Source organism: Apteryx mantelli, chromosome Z (genome assembly GCF_036417845.1).
Source record: "Apteryx mantelli isolate bAptMan1 chromosome Z, bAptMan1.hap1, whole genome shotgun sequence".
NCBI lineage: Eukaryota > Metazoa > Chordata > Aves > Apterygiformes > Apterygidae > Apteryx > Apteryx mantelli.
In genome coordinates, this window is record NC_090020.1 from 34318805 (window position 1) to 34335769 (window position 16965).

Sequence of the window (16965 nt, forward strand, 5' to 3'; positions counted from 1 at the left end):
ATAGTTAAGAAAGTCTCCTGACATGTAAATTAGATTCAGTATCTATTGCTCATTCTGATCACTCTCAGCTTCATGAGTCTTAGACATTACAGTTGAAAAAGAATCAATATGTCTTGTCATCTGTCTCTCTGCCAATGCAGGATTAGTCTTTACTGTATGTTTACAGGGTGTTGTCCAGCCTAGTTATGTCTCAAGTGATACATCTCCTAATTTTTCCCTTGGGAATTTAATCTGAAGTTGAGTAGATTCTGTTTTCTTAAAGATTTCTTCAGTTGGCCTAAAAAGTCCCTCTGTTCATTTAGTCTCTTGCCTCATAACACTCCTCCGTCATGGCCTTGCTTTTTTCCCTTTCCATATGCTGCCCTTTGCCATTGGAGACAAGTTTCTGTATTCCCTCAAGTGATACAATTGTAGCTTGTCCTTCCCCTTATTGCTGAAATAAGACAGTTTTAGCTTTCTATCACCAATACATGTGCACATATCCTCACTCACACAAGAGAAAGCTTTGTTTCCTGAAAAACAGTTCTTATGTACAGACACCTGAACCTATGCTAATTGTTGTTATAAGGTTTGACTCAGAAACTTAAGACGTGACTCTATTCTGATTTACCACTTTTAATAGAAGTTCTGTCTTTCAGTAAATTAAATGAAAAATCTGACTTGTGGCTTGTGAAATAATAAATGTAGGTCATTTCCTCACAGTTACATATCACAAGAGTCATCAACCCTTTGATGCCACGTAGTGAATAAGAAAGGGCTTTTTTTTTTTTTTTTTTTTTTTTCTGGAAACTCTGCAATAATTAAATTGCTCTGACACTAGGATCCCATCTGGTTCTTGACATTGTATAATGTTGTAAAGGTCTGAAGTCCTATTATATGGTTTCCTTTATGTTGAGTGCGCATCTGAAATGACTGTCAGATGCTCAATAAATAATAGAAAAGTTACAAAGCTGTCACAATTACAAGGGTAAGAGTGTAAACCCTTGAGTGGAAGGAAAAGACCACTTAGTATATCTGATTCAGTTGAGAAAACATTCCACAGAGGCTTGCCATCTTGCAAGTAGCAATTACACAGGTTAATCAATACAAATTCTCTCTGACTTTTCTTTCTTTTTTTAGAAAAAAGAAAAAGAAAGACACTTTACAGGGTAAGCAGTTTTGCTGCAATTACTTAAGACAGACAGGAAGGTTGGTGTTTCATGAAAGATTATATTATTTCAGATCAACTAGTCTCAGAAGGCCAAGATGACTACTAAGAAGCCCTCTGAAATATTATGTACAATTCTGATTATATTTGTTCCAGAGAGATGAATTCAAATTAAAACTGGTCAAGAGAAGGGCTTTTAGGATAATCAAGGGAATTGACAACCTATTTTAAAATTTGCAGAGCTTGATTTGATAATCTAATAAATGGAGCTGGAGAAGAGAATAATAGTTCTTTATCAATGTATCTGCAAAGGGAGGATAGGATGAACATGAGGGAGAGAGAAATACTAAAGGACAATCTTGGCACAAGAATGGATGTAAACAGGCTATGAATAAACTTTAGGCTGGAAATTAAAAGGTGACTTAACTGTCAGTGTAGCGAGGTTCTGGAGGAACAGAGGACAAACAAACAAGGAAGCCTAATGTATTTATGGAGTGGATTATAAGAAGTGCTGGGAATAGCTGGAGTCTGGAAGGAGGAACAGGAGACAGTGTTTACTGAGAGTTATTGATAGAACAATCATGTTTTTTTACCCCCCAAAATATTTCAAAGCTTAACTCTCTGCTGTGCTGAACTGAGTATAGTTCTTTTATACAGCTGCTTTATTTTCTGTCTTTCTGCTAGCAAAACTGGCTTTCTCTCTACTGCACTCTTGCACTCTTTTGTAGCAGCTGGAGTGATACTTCTTTTGAAACACCAGCCAGGTAGCCTTGAGGATAAATAACTTTGCTCACCTTGAAGTTTTGTATAAGGTTTTTAGCATGCACAGTTTCTTTGTGCATAGAATTGCCTGTATCTAACCATAATGATAGCTGCTGTAAGAGTTGGTACTGGAATGTTTTATGCTTTGCAGACTGCTATAACACTGTGCAGTATCTGCACCCTATCTGAGTTACTATCATTCTCGGGAATGGCAACCTGAGGTAGCTAATCATACTGACTTGTTTAAATCTGCTACTTTATCCTTCTACATAAATAAGACAGTCCAGAAAGAAAGATGCTACATGACCTCCTGATTGCTAAGATGAGTTGTTTAAAAATGAAGTGAATTTTCTAAATTGATACCAGTTACCCAGATTTATAGCTCTTGTTCTCTGGTAATGTTTATCTTAAGTATCTTTTTTTGCTGGGGTATTCCTCAGAATAGGATTCTGTGATGTGTGTGTGTGTGTGTATGTATGTGTATATATACGTATATATATACATATACATAGGATTGCTGTGGTATTCTTCAGAAACTGTGAGACTAAAAATAATTTGACTATATTTCTCTAGAGTATATCTAGAGATCATACAGACAAATCATAGGAAGGCTAACCCACTTTCTTCATCCTTGAAACATCCTTAGAATAATAGCTTATATCATTTGTTTGTAACTGTACGTTCCTCTAAGTAAGATATGTTTGCTAACAGAAACTGTTCAACAGACTGAACCAAAAACTGATTGCAATAGCAAATACTGTTTCTGGATGGACCCAGTTCATTTCCTGTTAAATGCAAATACTATGAAAAGTTAGATAATATAAAATATGAAGTATATTAAAAACTTCATAAATAAAGTTTGACTGAGCTGAGGAAGCATAGAGTGGGGGTTAGAATAATGCCTTTGCTAATCTGCAATCTGAAAAAGACAACAAATATAGAAGGGGTATAAATATCCCTTTCACACAGTGTTAGTAGTTAGTAATAATTAATAACAACCAAATGCTGAGATTAATATTTTCTTCAGAAACAAACTGTGCAGACTTCATTAGAACTTTAATAATTATTTCTGCTGTATAGTTTCAACATGAATGTTGAAAACACTAAACAGGGGAGGTTAACTATCACTTCTATTCAAATAACGTTTCAAAACATGAAAAAGGATTAAATAATTTTACTTAACTCAATTTGAGACATATTTGACTTTTTTTTTTTTAATCAGAAAGCCCACATTCAGCTGGATCCTTATGCATATACATATATATTTAAAAAGTACATATGTATATTCACAGGTAAACCACAGACCTATAATTTCCCACTTATTTAAAAAGTTCCTATACACACGTTTTGGAAGAGCAAAGTAGCCCAGTACCTGTCTTATACCAAAGTTAAATCAACATTCAGGTAGCTTGCTTACCTCTCCTAAGATGTACTGTTAAAGGCTTAGCATACAGTGGTAAAATTTGACAGGATGTAAAATTGGTTTAACATCAATTTCTTTTTAAAGATGGGTTATGGTAGTAACGATTTTTACCTCCAGATCTACAATCTGTATACTAAAGGTTGCACACAAGAAAATAAAATATCTGTTTATTTCCTCCTCTGTATAGTGTGTTCAGATTCCCATTTCCTAGTCCCCGACTGTTTTGGAGCATAAGTCCTCTTAACCTTAGTAATGTTGTTATATTGCAAAAATATGTGTGTACATACATAAATATGTGTATATATATACACTATATATATATGTATGTTTATTTTTATATAGCAGAGGAAGGCAGAGAGGGACAAAAAGTGTTGGGGAACAGAATGAGTTCACTATAAAAGTGAATATCTGAGTTCCAATCTTTGATGTTTGGGACAGTTTATCTATTTTAGCTGAACGACTGTTTCATGGAACATACACCTTTTACTAAAATTTCTGTTAAATTTCTTTCCACTATCTCTAATCTTGATGTGTGCAGTTAGGCCAGAATACTTCTATTCCCATTTTATGTATGGTTTCAAATCTACTCATCAGCATGTTTGCAAAACTGGCTTGACAAATATTCATGTTCTAACACTTCTGAAGCCATCCAACTTGTGTTCTGCTTCTTTCTTCTTCAGTGATGTGAATAATTATTCTGTGGCCTTCCAAATTGCAGTTCCCATTCCAGTTCAATGGCACACTTAAAAATATGGAAAATTTAGCTGCTTTTTGCAAATAAGCACAATATCACCATGGTGCTCTGCTGAAATTGAATCTATGTGGAGGAAAAAAGCTTAAGAGTGATATTATTCAGACTTGATCCATGTTTTGTTATAGTATTTATATTGTTCTAGTTGCCTGTCCAGTGGTGGGTAACACATCTACCTTCTAGAGCAGCAAGCTTTTTCTTCTGTCATCAGAATGACTTTCTAGGTCTCAAAATAAATCTATTATGTTATTAATTGCTAATATTTCCTTCTTTGTCACTATAATTTTATTTAGTGAGAGCTTTAGTTAGAAAGGTATTCAACTCTTAAAAATCCTTAAAGTATGCATCTTTCATGACATACACTGTATCTTTATATATCTTCTGTGTTCAAAATATCTCCTTCTCCTTACCACACACAATCCAGATTCAGAGCCAAATATATGTTGATTATTATCCTGTAGTTTCGAAAAAGGCAGGCTGGTGCCTAGCTATGCAAAACCTGGTGCCTCTCAGAACTTCTAGGTGCAAAAGAGAATGCATAGACCACCAAATTCCTCGTTCCCAGTACAATCTTGTTTTGAGATATTCCTTGTTCCCTGTACACTCTTCCTGAGAGGCATTTGTTATCGTCTTGGCAGAGTTACCATTTTAGCTGTCCTTTGTGCAAACCTGGCGTCAGTGTGGGAGGATTATGTTTTCATGAGTTTGTGTTTTCTTTCCAAAGATCTCCTTTTGTGGAAATATAACTCTCCATAATGTAGCTCACTGGATAGAATTCATAGCATTCAAAGGCATATTTTCAAAATAATATTCAGTGTTTAAAAAGTCTAGACCAGGATGCCTATATAGTTTGTTTTATTTTTTGGTTTTGGGCACTAGATAGCCATAAAGATTTAAAATGTATTCCCACTGCCCCCATTAGCATTTCAACTTTTAGTTTTAGAGCAAACTGATCTTAAATCTAATGCACATTACGTTCTTGTAGCTCCAAATCTTGGGCAGTATAGGAACAAAAGGTAACAGAAGTTATTACAAGATTCAAATCAAAAAGCAATTTTTATATTTTCTGGAATTCACACATCCCTTTAGCCTTGAGGCATTAATTAAAAGAACTCAGCTCTCAGGATGGGGGAGCGGAAGGAGGAATTATAAAAAAATGATTCATGTTATGAAACCCTGTATGTCTTTTATACATAAGAAAAGAATCAAAAAATGAAAACATCCATTAGTAGACAAATTATTATTATATTAAAAATTGATGGCGAGTCATGCAAAAGAAGCAGCAGTATTTGCATACAACTGTTGAATAATATAGTTTTGATCTTCATATCAGACCGTCAGCAAAAATAACTCTTGTAATGCAATCTATATTTACACAAAATATCATGACAGACTTATCAACTGAAAGCATCTAAGTCTGCACACTGATAGTTTCTCCAGGAAACTTTAATCTTGTGTAATTTTCTCTCCAATACCTTATTAGGGTTTATCTTATATATTTATTTATTATAATAACTTATTATTTACTGGTATTTATAAACCTTATATTATCGTACATATTGTTTTGCTTATGCAATATTTGATTGTGGTTTTCCTGGAGAAGGAGTCTAAGCACGTGGTGAGGCTTATTTGGCATCTTGCATGTGATCTTTACCTACCAAAAATCATATTTTGCTTTCCTCTCCTTTATTCCTCTCCAGGGTTGTTGGCTTTTTTAGTGACTTTTCACTATGCTGCCTCTGATGTACAATAATGATGGTATTATAGTTCCAGAATATAGATAGATTGATTTGTTTCTTTGTTTGCTTTTTGTTTCGTACAGCTCAACTTTCAGCTAGTAAAAGTGCTATTTCAAATGTTGCAATGATGTTTGGAAAAAATTGTCCCAAAATGTAAAATACATATAAAAATCTTCCGTATCTGTTAACTTATAGTATTTCAGTGATGGGTCCACTGCCTTAGAACTAGAATTCAGAACTCTACACAACTGTACAAAGCGTAATTTACTAATCTATCAAGTTAGTTTGATACAAGCACTTGGGAAAAAAAAAATTGAATCAAAGGCAAAAGCTTGTTTTAAGTACACTCATTTATATAATAATGTATGACAATAAACACATCCAAAAAAATAAAGATGCTGTATGGATTTGCACAGAATCACAGAATGGCTGAGGTTGGAAGAGACCTCTGGAGATCATCTAGTTCAACCCCTCTACTCAAGCAGGGTCACCGAGAACACATTGCACAGGATTGTGTCCAGACAGCTTTTGAATATCTCCAGAGAAGGAGACTCTATAACCTCTCTTGGTAACCTGTACCAGTGCTCAGTCACCCTCACAGTAAAGAAGTTTTTCCTCATATTCAGACCATGTCTTGTCCCTCTTGTCCCCATGCTCCCTACACCATCCCTTCAGATATTTATACACATTGATAAGATCCCCTCTCAGTCTTCTCTTCTCCAGGCTGAACAGGCCCAGCTCCCTCAGCCTTTCTTCATAGGCGAGATGCTCCAGTCCCCTAATCATCTTCGTAGCTCTTCGCTGGACTTGCTCCAGGAGATCCATGTCCCTCTTGCATTGGGGAGCCCAGAACTGGACAGAGTACTGCCGATGTGGCCTCACCAGGGCTGAGTAGAGGGGCAGGATCACCTCCCTTGACCTGCTGGCAACACTCTTCCTAATGCAAACCAGGATACCTTTGGCCTTCCTGGCCACAAGGGCACGTTGCTGGCTCAGGCTTAACTTGTTGTCCACCAGCTCTCCCAGGTCCTTCTCCGCAGAGCTGCTTTCCAGCAGGTCAACCCCCAACCTGTCCTGGTGCATGGGGTCATTCCTCCCCAGGTGCAGGACCCTGCACTTGCCTTTGTTGAACTTCATGAGGTTCCTCTCCGCCCACCTCTCCAGCCTGTCCAGGTCTCTCTGAATGGCAGCACAGCCCTCTGGTGTGTCAGCCACTCCTCCCAGTTTGGGATCATCAGCAAACTTGCAGAGGGTGCACTCTGTCCCTTCATCCAGGTCATTCATGAACGAGTTGAACAAGACTGGACCCAGGACTGACCCCTGGGGGACACCACTAGCTACAGGCCTCCAACTAGACTCTGCACCGCTGAGAACAATCCTCTGAGCTCTGCCATTCAGCCAGTTCTCAATCCACCTCACTGTCCACTCATCTAGCCCTCACTTCCTCAGCTTGTCTATGAGGATGTTATAGGAGACAGTGTCAAAAGCCTTGCTGAAGTCAAGGTACACAACATCCACTGCTCTCCCCTCATCTACCCAGCCAGTCATGCCATCAGAGAAGGCTATCAGATTGGTTAAGCATGATTTCCCCTTGGTGAATCCATGCTGACTACTCCTGATCACCTTCTTGTCCTCCACACGCTTAGAGATAGCATCCAGGATGAGCTGCTCCATCACCTTTCCAGGGATGGCGGTGAGGCTGACTGGCCTGTAATTTCCCGGGTCCTCCTTCTTGCCCTTTCTGAAGACTGGGGTGACACTGGCTTTCTTCCATTCTTCAGGCACCTCTCCTGTTCTCCATGACCTTTCCAAGATGATGGAGAGTGGCCTAACAATAACATCCGCCAGCTCCCTCAGCACTCGTGGGTGCATCACATTGGGGCCCATGGACTTGTGGATGTCAGGTTTGCCTAAATGATCTCTAACCCGATCCTCCTCAACCAAGGGAAAGTCTTCCTTTCCCCAGACTTTCTCTCTTGTCTCCATTTACCATGATACGTGTTGTTTTTGCATGGAATATTCAATTGTAGCTGAGGTTATTGAGCTAGCTCTTTGCAAATTTTTTTAAAAGTTTAGGATATAGTGCAAACTTTTGTGAAGATCTGTTTGATTTAGGTCATGCCTGAAATTTTTATTTTATTTATTATTATTTTTTTTAATCCTAAATCAATTCATTTCTGTATCGTATATGTTAAAGCATAAAAGTAGAGGTTTTTACAGGGGGAGGGAAAAACTCATGGTACTTCACTTTATTTTGACTTGATAATCTGCAGCAATTGCTTTACTCACACTTTTTTATTTCTGTCCAGTTAGTAAACAAACAAGTAAAGCTAAGAGTATCTTTGGCACTTAGGATCCTCAAGGGGATTTTCAAGGGCAACCTGGGTTAGATTTCCAAGAAGCCATTTATGTAATCTCACATACCAATCATACAACTTACTATTCCATGCAAACAACTGTGTTCTTTTGTAGCACAATATAGAAAGGCTCTAGCCTCTGAATTCAGTCGTGAAGTAGCTAAAATAAAAATGTATTTTCTCTGATGTACAAATTTAATCTATTTATTTTTACACCACACTACACCACAGATGACATTCAACAATTAAAGGTACCTTGTACAATTATACTGTGCAGATTATACTGTGGTCTGTCTTTATCACTTTAAGGATGTCTGCTGTAGAGGCTTAAAAATGATTTTAGCCCAAAATATGTCATGGAATGAGATAAAACATAAAAATCAGTTTAGCCTTACTTCACAATGAAAAACAGCAGCAATGAAAAGAAATACTAGGAACATTTTGGCTCAATAAACATATATCTGCTGAAAGTCAGTGTCACAATCACAAATAAACTTTGTTAGTTTTTGGCTCAAACACTTGTTTTAATAATGTTCTTGCACTTCTTGTTCTAGTAAACTGTTACAGTGAATTATAGCTGTCATATGACCCTCTTTTATCACTTCTTCCCAGTGTTGGTGCTTTTTTGGGAAAGCAGAAAAATAAAAATGTGTCACCCAGCTTAAGTTCTGGTGAATTATCTCTTCCCTCATTTTGCTGAATCATCTGTCCACTTTTCCGGAGAGGGGAAGGCAAAGGGGAGGGAGAAAAAGAAGGGGCAGAGAGGCCTTAGAGTATATTTGTTACAGAAAACCTTGTGAATATTAGATAAAATAATGTAGGGTATTGACCTCTGGCTACCTTGAGAGAAGTAGGACAGAAATGGCTGGATGACTTCTGCTGCCAACATTTTTCTTCCGTATTGAACTTCCTAAAAATGTAAAATATTAGGAGAGCATTTCACCTAAATAACTTCTACCAACTGTATTAACCATAAGCAGCAAGGTTAGCCTTTCTTGGGACATCATCAGATGAAGATTATGAGGATGATGAATAAGGATGAACATACTAATAACTCTGTATGTGCGCACATATGCATATGATTAAACTGTGTTGTTCTTATGCTTTGATTTCAACTTAAGTTTAGATATTTCAGCTTGAAAGGATGGCTACAAGTGGAATAGGATGACAACAATGGCCAATAACATCTAATAGGACACACAGTCTTTTACTTTTTACAAGAGGAGAAATTCAGATATGATTTTGTGACACACCACTAGAGGGGTGTTGGGATTCTTTTGGATTCAGCGATTAGCTGCACTGAACTTGAGAGATCATCATTTGTCAGGAGTGAGAATTTATTAGAGCTAACAGGTTATGACAAAGCTAAGAGTATAGCAAAGCTAGAAATATAACAGAACTGAAAATATATACACATACCAGAGCGCCACAGTTCAATCACAGGTGCATGGTACAACGACCACTCTCGCCCTTATGGGCCACCCCTCCAGTATAGTTTTCCCTGGTTTCTCCTCACCACACTGGTGACATCAGGGACCATCAGGTCCACAGGCCAGCGGATGGGTCCGAGTCCACACCACATGTGTGTGGCTTGCTTGCTCTCTTTTACACCCAGCGAGAGCCATGCCAGCCCGCAGCTATAGCAAGGCCGCACAGCTCTGGTCAATCCCAGCGCGCGCATCAGCAGGTGACCTGGTGCTCAGCCCACAGCCCTGCTCCTGGGTAACAACGCACCCATTAACAGGTCTTTCTGTGGGGAAGGGCTCCACAGCAGTGAGATGTGAGATGGTGTGGGTCTGCGGGGTCACTTCTCCTTTGCCTGGACTTGCCAATCATGGGGTCGTTAGCGGGTGCATCCCCAGGCTGCAGCAACCCCAGTGTGGTGGCTCCAACCGTGGTGCACCCGGGGTTTGTTAACTCCTGAGGAGCATCCCAGAGCAAACCCCTCTTCTATGGGCTGCACCATTTGGAGTCCCACGCATGCCTGTGTGGGGCCTGCCATTTTTTTTTTTTCTTTTAAGAGGATTGTTATCTTTAACTACTAATATACTTGACCACAAGAATAGATACCATTTTCTCTGACAGTAGTATAGCAAGGTGGGAATTCAGTTATTTTAAGAAGTCTGTGAATGGGTGCTGACATATCAAAGCTAGTTCCTTCATAGACAGGAACATAGATAGACGTAATAGATCCCATTGGACTAGACTGAGACACATTCTCAAACTGGTATGTTCCTACAAGGGCCTAATCCTCCACTAGCTAGGGTGGATACAGGCAAACCATACACTTTTAAAAATGAAAATATTATGCCATTAAAAATGAAAATATTATGCCATACATCTTGGGCAAAGAATCAAGTTCATGCTTCTAGACTGGAGGGAATTTTATCCGAGAAAGAGATTCTAAAAAGACGACTCTAAAAGTCAGTCTGAGGTAGGGTGGGTAATCAGCTGAGGATGTAGTACATAGCTGTGGCCATAATAATAATAAAAATACTGATATGTAAGTAGGACAATGCTTAAAAACAAAAAGAAAGGGGAGGAGGGAGCAAAAAAAAAAAGTCATGCTACCTGGCATTGGTATGAATAATAACGACATCTTATCATCCATTTCTGGCATCAACAATTCAAAGCAGATGTTGATAAATTTGACAAGATTCAAAGGTCATTAAAGGATAGGAAAACATGCAAGCAATGAAAGACTCCATGAGCTTAATCTGTTTAATTTATTAAAGAGAAAGTTAAATGGTGACTTGGTCACCATCCCAAAGAACAAAGGAGGAGGACAGAAACATGACAGGAGTCATAATGTGTAGAATACAAAAGTATGTGTATTACAGAAAATCTATTTCCTGTTAATTCTAGCTAGACAAATTTGGGAAGACTGTACAGGTTGTGGGTATTTTCTTTTAAAGAAGAATATAAAATATCCTTCATCCTGTAAGAAGTAACTCAGAATTAGATCTCTTTTTGAAAGAGAGCGTGTGACAGAAACAGAAATTAATCTGTAGAAGTTTCTAACCTTTTTTATACAGAATGTTAAGCAAATGACCACTTCTAGTGGGCTTTATAATCAATTAATTTAATTAACATAATGTGACCACAAGGGTGATGCAAAGTCAAAGTCACCAGATATGACTGCTGGAAAAAATTAACTTGTTTTAATGGTGGTGATGTAGGCAAGGAATTAATTATTGCAGCCTTCTTTCAGGACAAATATAACAAGCAGGTGAACTCCTTTACTGAAGTAAAACAGTCAACACAATAATAGCGAGCATCTGATATGCTAGCAAATACAAGACAGGTCAGAAGTTAAGCTGTCTGCTTCAAGCGACTGAAAGCAGTTTAGGCTGAATACAAATGCAGAGAGCACTATATTAACCTCATGGGATTGGCAGCATCTGGGAGTGAAAGCAGGCAGAACTGAACAGAAAAGGTAGATACCATGAGAATAAAAGAGGCATTAGCAGCTAAGGAGGAAGACAAAACTTTTTTGGGGGAAAAATATTAGATGGCAAGAGACCTGCAACTGTGAACAGAAAAATTGTCGCTGCTGTCTGATGCCTTCTGCTCTGAGGAAAAGAGGAAACAAGCAGGACAGCATGAAACATCAGTTTTTCCTCCTCATAAAAATATCAAACATCCCAAATACTGTCTAAATGCTTGAGATACATTACTATTTTTTTAACTATCATTTCTTAAGAATTGTCTTTTCTTAAGGATTAACTTTCTTTAGATGTATTTTGAATTGTATTATCTTGTAATATGAGCTATTACAATATATCAGGGGTAATAGCTATTTCAAATAATTCTTTGTGAAAGCAAAAATAAATCAAAAGATGAGCTGTACAGTGGAATAGCTAATGTTTTCTAGATTACTGTCTAAAGTTGTGTTTAAGTATGTGAATTTGAAGAGAAAATAATTTTTCATGCAGTGAAATTTTGGCATTCATGAAGTACAAAGCTGTACATCACAGTGAGGGCAACAAAACTAATTAAGTGCTGAGTTAGATGCTGTTATACTTTTATCTTACAGAAATCAGCAGTTCAAGTCAGACAAGGAATGAAATTCAGGGATGTATACCTGGGTTTCAGCCATAACAAGAAGTTTTACAGAAAGTTTAGAAAAATCTTAGGATCAGACACTCAGCTTCATTTAGGTTAGAAATATAACCAGGATCTACAGAGCTGCACATTATGGGAAATTTTGCATCTGGCTTAAAGCTTTGGCACTTGCTTTCCTACCTTTTAACTAGAAAACAGGATCTGAATACTTTTTAACTTTGGAAAGGGGAATGCCTACAGTCCAATGCAAGAAGCATCTTATATGTAAAAATTCCTCAGTGGAAATGGATTAGTATTTCCAAAGATTTTCTTCAACTTTCTAAATAGATCTGTTTCAATTGCAACCTATTATTTAGGACACATCTTGTGCATTAAATATGCAATTACTCCCCTCCCTCCCCAACCAAGGGAAAGTCTTCCTTTCTCCAGACTTTCTCTCTTGCCTCCAGGGTCTGGGGTTCCTGAGGGCTGGCCTGAGCAGTAAAGACTGAAGCAAAGAATGTATTCAGTATCTCTGCCTTCTCTGTATCCTTCGTCACCAGGGCACCCACCCAGCATGGGCCCACGTTCTACCTAGTTTTCCTTTTGTTACTGATGTATTTAAAGAAGCCCTTCTTGCTGTCCTTGTTATCCCTTGTCAGATTTAATTCCAAATGGGCCTTGGCCTTCTTAGTCGTATCCCTGCATACTCTGACAATGTTTCTATAAAGCTCTCAAGTGGCCTGTCCCTGCTTCTATTTTCTGTGCACATCCCTCTTCTGTTGAAGTTTTGCCAGGAGCTCCTTGCTCATCCATGCAGGTCTTCTGGCTGCTTTGCTTGACTTCCTGCTCATTGGGATGCACCGCTCTTGAGCTTGGAAGAAGTGATCCTTGAATATTAACCACCTCTCTTGGACCCCGCTTCCTTCTAGGGCCCTATCCCATGTATGGGTCAAGGATTCTTCTGAGAAGGTCCCTGAAGATGCCATATAGGATCAGTATACTTTTCCTATTATATCATCTTGACCTACACAAAGCATCAGAGACTACTACAAAAATAATACTGGGAATGAGAAAGAATAATTTCTGAACGATACAATATTCTTTGTCAAGGTGTGGTTGTTGATTAAGCAATAAAATAAAACTGATTCTGCCCAGATGGTGCCATGATATGTGAGCTGTATTGGGCATAAGGTTGAAAACAATATGCAAGTTCCAAACTGTAAACAATGATGTGCTAGTACTGAAGTCATCAGATTCTACCTTATGATCATAATCAATTTACTGATAAATTAGAAGTCTGCATATCTAACCATTAAACTATATGAATAAACATACATTTTTATAATCAGTCAAGAGATGGACTCAGTTCCGTCTCAAACTACCAAGTCATTCAACAAGTAACAAAAAATCCATGTGCATTAAAAAATCTTTCATAATGAATGAAAGCAGGACTGAGTTGGAAACTTTGTAACTGACAAATCATGCCCCACATACATATGGGAAAAACAGTATCTTTTCTGTTTATCTTTTTTTCACAAATCTGTGCACCAATGAGGTTATGAGAAAAAGATCAAGGTAAGCTTCTCTGCAAGAAAGAACACTACCTATAGGCAATATCCATAAAAGATAAATAATCCACAAGCTACAATATTCTTTAACTTATAATAAGTCATGAAATGTCTGCTGCCACAAATGACTGTCAATTTATGAAATGTCTAGTGGAACTGTCTGACTTTTCTCTGTGGATGGCATATTAACATTTGCATTATGTAAATGCTAAAGACTTCTGTCAATGCTTTACAGGACTGTGAGAGGTTTCTTTCATGGTCTTCTCACACAACAGTGTGAAAGCAGGTGATTATGATACAGTATAGGACAGGAAAAGACAGACCTATCTCTTCTATCCTAAAGAGTTTAATATATTAAGTGAGCATAACAAAAGGAAGAGCTCAGTAATGGTGATCTTGGAAGAGGTCGTTAAAGAAAAGGACTCCATGAAGGTAGCTATTGTTTCAGCTGATAACTTCAAATCTTATTTAAGCAATGAAATCTAATTTAGCAAACAACATTAAATGGGAGAAAGCTATATGATTACATAGTCAGGAAAAAGATCCGGTTATACATTATCAATAATACACTATCCAGATATTACTTTCTAGATAAAGAAAAATGATGCTTGACTCTTGTGCAAAGATGTCTAGATTAAGGAATTCATTCACTTTCTATCTGTCTATCAGAGACTTGACAGCTTTTGTGTAGATAGTGTGTAGAACATGGATCATGACCTCTTTCCAATATTGAGGCAAAGAAGCTGCAGAAAGAAGTTCTCCCACTTCAAGCTGTGGAGTGGTTAGACAGCCACCACATGGAGCATATTCCTGTTCAAAGCATGCCTTCTTGAATTTATAGGGGAAAAATAGCAGCATAACATGTACCAGTCCTGCCCCCTAATCCTTCTTCATTCCACTTTCCTTTTTTTTTCCTTCCTGTTTTCCTTTTCCTCAGCACACTAAACATTCAATAGTATTTGCTCCTTTTCAGGACTTCTCTGTAACCTATCAGTCAAGCTCTCTCTGAATATACATTAGAAATGAGAATTGGGGGTAACTTAGGATAATAGTAACAGAAATGATATGAAACAAGTCCATTGCAAAAAGAGGAAAAAAAAAAGCAAACCAGGAATACAAGTTACAGCATATCATTTAACAGTCAATCCAGCAGTGAGGCAACTCAAGAGATATCAATATAATCACACGGTGATCCAAATATTTAGTTCCATATACGTATGAGTTGATCCAAATCTCATGTGATCATAGACTAAAGCTCAGTTCTAACATCTGAGCTAGCTTAAGGATAAGCTAGCACAAGCTCCAGAAATTAAGTCTGCACACCTGGGAGGGTGAATGCCATTTTTTTTGTCAGTAAAATATTTTATTAATGAAGTAATTAATATATTTCCACCTTCTAAAAAACACTAGTCATACATTCCGCTAAGAAACAGGGACATTTAGAAAAAGCTGTATATTTTAATGCAGTAAGTAGCTTAGACTTGCTGCCTTTATTCTTTTCATATTTCATAGGAATTCTCATCGTTCAAAAAATCAAAAAAATCTGAAATACTGCTAAATATTTCTCTGGCGTGTCTTCCTTGTTGGTGGGTTGGGTTTTTTGGGGGGGCAAGGATGTAATTGTGATATACTGAAGAAAAGATTGTAGAACTTTATAAAATGGCTTCTGTTCTTTAGAAATGCTTCCCTCAAGTTTAGTGCCATGAAAGTCAACTTGTAAACTTTTGTATTTTATTAAGGCATGTATGTTTATTTAAAAACAGGATTCTTAAAATTTTCAGGAAAAGAAATTTCCTACAGATTCTAGTGACTTCCAAATTCCATTTACGGTATACTGAAATCAGAACACACAACTAGTTCTTCTCATTGTACTCTTCTTTCTGAATTTGAACACATTTACTGCATGGATGTTTTAGAAATAAAATAAAATTTTTGAATCTGCTGTTAGAGTCAGCTTTGATTCAAACACTGTATAGAGACTTCTTATTTTATTCCTATTGTTTCATTGCTCTTATTTCAATATTCACTGAATCTCAGATGTGTGACAGGTTTACTAGTCCTTCACTTATCTTGTCCATCTCCTATCTCTCCAACTCCCATGATACAAATGGGTTAATTATTTTTGAGAGCCTTAGTAAATGTCAAGCTGTGCCGCCAGTTAGCTAAATAATTTCCAAATCTGGCCCAAGTTTGTTTGACAGTGTCAGAATCCAGTTCATCTTCATTTTTCCTAAAATACAATAATCTTTTTGTGTATTCTTTGAGAACGTGAATTTTTGTTTTCTTTTCAGGTGTTGTTTCTATTCTGTATGCAAAACGTACATGGCCTTCATGTAGTTTTATCATACTACATTTACAAGCAGTATAAGAAAAGAGGTTGAAAAAACTGCTGGTAGCATCATAGTCTTTTTAAATCACAAACTAAGATGTTTACTGTGTGCCATGAGACTGACTGTATTACAGAATACAAAAAAAAAAAAAAAAAAGTACAGGAGGAGAAGATAAGTACAGAGAATTGTTATACTACAATAAATATATTTTGTTCTGTATTCTATCTCTGATAGTACCTTATTTCCTCAGTGAACAATAAAAGGTATTAGTATTTGTAGATATTTTCATTTTTATTTGTGAATTTATTTCTTACTATTTTCATTTGTATTAATTTTGCATAGCACCATTTGGGCCAACATTTTATGAGCTAATTAAGTACTGTTTCAGGAATATTTTTAATTCCCTTCAAATGCTAGTAGTCTATAAGTTTCAGTTAATATCACTTTTATATAATTTTGAGGAATTTTCTAGCTTTGCATGGAACTTGCAACATTTGATACTCAATATCTTTGCTGTTACAGTTCATCTCATGTTTCTCTTTCCATAATGAATAATCCTACAATGAATAATCCCTTTTAGATTGGATCTGTGTTGCCCCTCCAAGCCATATCCCTATTTCCAAGCATTATCTGTTTCTTCTATACATTTCCTGAAATCCTACAGCTAAATTGAAAGCAATATTCAGCATGAGAAGGTACCTAGTGACTTATACAAGTTTAATGTCATTAGAATATTTGATATTATTCCTTGAGATCAGCCATTCTGCAAACTGATCTTGGAGCACCTTAATATTAACCTCTGTTCTCTCAGAGAATCAGCTATTTATTCTTACTTGTTGCT